The sequence below is a fragment of the Otolemur garnettii genome, unplaced genomic scaffold (genome assembly GCF_000181295.1).
Source record: "Otolemur garnettii isolate 467f Iridium unplaced genomic scaffold, OtoGar3 scaffold00093, whole genome shotgun sequence".
NCBI classification, from domain to species: Eukaryota; Metazoa; Chordata; class Mammalia; order Primates; family Galagidae; genus Otolemur; species Otolemur garnettii.
Window position 1 is genome coordinate 2,159,089 of NW_003852488.1, and position 3,764 is coordinate 2,162,852.

General features: G+C 39.3%; 1 pseudogene; it reads left to right on the plus strand.

Annotated features, from left to right (window-relative positions):
- Positions 1-268: 268 nt before the first annotated feature.
- On the plus strand, positions 269-1,508 carry LOC100955045 (annotated as a pseudogene).
- Positions 1,509-3,764: the final 2,256 nt, after the last annotated feature.

The window sequence follows — 3,764 nt, forward strand, 5'->3', positions numbered from 1 at the left end:
TATTTGTGCACCAATGGCAATTTCAGAGATTTCCCAAAACCACATTCATGTCTGATACTTGGCTATTCTGCCTCACAGAACTCAGGAAAATGCTATCCTTGTGATTATAGATTTATGTTCAATCCCTTGGAACCCAAAGTATCAACCTCCAGGGAGAGGAGAGAACTGGAGATATGGAAAAAGTGAAGTAAATGATCTTTAGTGGGCTCTCCTCCCATTTATCAGAGAGCCACTTCTCTTGCAGTGCTAGCTGCATCCCTGAGGCACCATGGTGAAAGTGAAGGTCGGAATAAATGGCTATGGTTGTATTAGGTGCCTGGTCACCAGGGCTGCTTTTAAGTTTGGCAAAGTGGATATTGTCCCCATCAATGACTCCTTCGCTGACCTCAACTACATGGTCTACATGTTACAGTATGATTCCATCCATGGCAAATTCCATGGGCATAGTCAAGGCTGAAATGGAAAGCTTGTTATCAATGGAAATCCCATAACCTTCTTCCAGGAGCGAGATCCCATCAGAATCAAATGGGGCAAGTCAGGGGCTGACTATGTTGTGGAATCTACTGGTGTCTTCACCACCATGGAGAAAGCTGTGGCTCACCTACAGGGGGTTTCCAAAGGGATCATGATTGCTGCCCCTTCTGCTGATGCCCCCATGTTTATGATGGATGTGAACTACAATAAGTACAAAAACAGCCTCAACATGGTCAGCAATGCTTCCTGCATCATCAACTGCTTAGTCCATGACAACTTTAGCATCATGGAGGGATTTGTGACCACAGTCCATGCCTTCACTGCCACCCAGAAGACTGTGGATGGCCCCTCTGGGAGGTTGTGGCATGACAACCACTAGGCTCACCAGAATATCATCCTTCCTTTGACTGCTACAGCCAAGGTTGTGGGCAAGGTCATCTCTGAGCTGAATGGGAAGTTCACTGGCATGGTCTTCCATGTCCCCACTGCCACCTAGAAGACTATGGATGGCCCCTCTGGGAAGATGTGCTGTGATGGCTGCAGGACTCTCTAGAACATCATCCCTGGTGAATGGGATGCTTACCGGCATGGCCTTCCATGTCCCCACTGCCAATGTGTCAGTCATGGACCTCACCTGCTGTCTGGAGAAGGCTGCCAAATATGATGATATCAAAAAAGTGGTGAAACAGGCATTGGAGGGCCCCTTAAGGGCATCCTACACTGAGCACCAAGTTGTCTCCTCCAAATCCATTCTTCTATCTTTGATGCTGAATGACCTCATTGACCTCAACAACCACTTTGTCAAACTCATTGCCTAACATGACAATGAATTTGGCTATAGCAACAACAATCAATTTGGTGATAGACTTTATGGCCCACATGGCCTCCAAGGAGTAAGAGCCCTTGGACCCCAGCCCCAGCCAGAGCACGAGAGAAAGAGAGAGGCCCTCAGCTGCTGGGGTGGCCCAGCCTACACAGTCCCCCAACTCACTGAGAATCTCCCCTCAGCACAGTTTCTACACCAGATCCCCTAAAGAATAGGAGGGGCCCAGGGAGCCTCACCTTGTCATGTAACATCAATAAAGTTCCCTGTGCTCAGCCAAAAAAAGCTCCAAAACTTTATCTTTAGTGGTATCATTCATATGTATATGTATGTTAATAGTATTAGTAAACTTACCTTAACCTCATTTTGTGGCAAAATGCTCCCCAATCTTTTATTTATTTATTTATTAGTGGGAATTATTTTATTCCTTTACAATTTGAAATTTATTAATTGAGAATCTGGGGTGTGTCAGGCACTATGTTATGAATATGAAAAGCTAACATACTATTGTAGGAGACATTGTAATATAAAGCTTGTAAAAGATACGATCATGTTCTCTTTTTCATTGTTTTTTGTGAAATAAAACAAAAATATAGCATTTTTTATAAATGTTATATTTATGAACCAGGCACTGTGGGAACTAAAGTTGAGCCCTTTCCTTAAGTTCATGGTCAGGAATGGCATCCTGGAGAAAAGTTTCTCACATTTGTCACATCGTATGGACAGTGCTGGACAAATTCCAATGCTAAAATCAAAGTTTAATTATATAAGATGGCCCGAAATTCTCTTCTATGTAGCCACTAAAATAGAAGTTGTTACTATATTTAACAGCTCCTTTTAAAATCACCAGATTGTTTTATTTAACAAAAAAACCCCATGATCATATTTTTTTTTTCATCAACTGCCAACAAAATCTTGTGTTTGTATCATATTTCCAAAGAGATTCATCTTGTTACTAATATTGTTTTGAGGCCAAATTATCCCAAATTTTGTCCTGTCTATGTTCTACTTAAAAGAAAAAAAAAATCAGGATTCTTTTTCTCATCATTAATGAAATCTAGTATCCTATTACCTTTGTAATAAACTTCCTCAGGCACATGCGAAATGCTTTAATAAATTATCCATTTAAGACCAAGGTAAGATGGGATCATATATTTTGACTCTTGATGGAAAACAATTAACATTTATTGCATGATTTTTAAAAATTATTTCAGGTGTTAAATCTTGAACATTCTCAAGTCTTAGCAATACAAGGAAGACTATGAAGGAAAATACCATGTAACTTTGTAATATATGTGGTAGCTATTCAGAGATTATTGAATACAAGAATCCAAATTTATTTTGTTAAAACTATTTCCTCCTAGAGGACTTTCCAAGTAGATTATTTCAGGATAAAGTAAGACAATGACCAAAGATATTGGAGAAAGTGCCTTCCCAAAAACTTTGCACGTATTAACTTATTTTATTCCTTTAACAATGAAATAGGTGTTAGTCTTGTAAATTCTTTCTCAGCAAAGTCTCTAAAATACCTGCTTTCTTCTCTACTTTTGACTCAACTGGAGCCCCAAGTATTCAGAAAGAAATGCTCCAAAACTTAGAATAAGGAAAGAGGTAACGGTATGATTTGTGTAGTTCAACTATGGAGTTGTTTAACAAGCTCACCTAAATGTCTTCTATATTAAAATACAACTTTCTTTGACTTGCTATTTACTGGTATCCATGAGAACATTTTATAGCTTTGGAAGCATAGATCTTAACTTATATGAAGCCAAGAAGATACACATGTTTATTTCTTCTGGTAGTAATGCAAATGGTGTTAGCCCAAGAAAGATCACCTTAAAGTTTGTCATCTCTGCCACTATCAGAAAATAGTCTTTTTTGTTATTGTTACTGTTCTAATTTAGTGATTTCATACTGAATTTCTTCTTTTCTTTCACTGATTCTATATACACAGATCCATGCTTTTCAGAATAATGAACTAGCAAGATAAACTGGCTTTGCATCCTGTTGATTTCCTTATAAATTCATTTAAAATTTTGACAGTGTGTCTGGAGGAGGTGCATGTTGTCTTAAGAATTTGAAAATTATGTTTGACAACAAATGGTCATTTTATTGAATTATTCTATTAATAATGGCTTATTGCATTAGTCCATTTGGCCTGCTAGAAATACTATAAAGTGGGTGGTTTACAACATTTATTTCTCATAGTTTTGGAGGCTGCAAAGTCCAAGACCAAGGTGCCAGCAGATTCAGTGTCTGGTGAAGGCCCGTTGCTCATAAACAGCACCTTTTACCTGCGTCCTTGCACATTGCCAGGGGCCAGCTGGCTTTCTAAGGTCTCTTTTGTAATCCTGGCATCTCCACTGCCAGGGGAAACCCCACTATCTGAGGTCTCTTTTGTAAGAGTGCAAATCTCAGTCATTAGGGCTCCACTCTTGTGACCTATTCACCTCCCCAAAGATCCCAT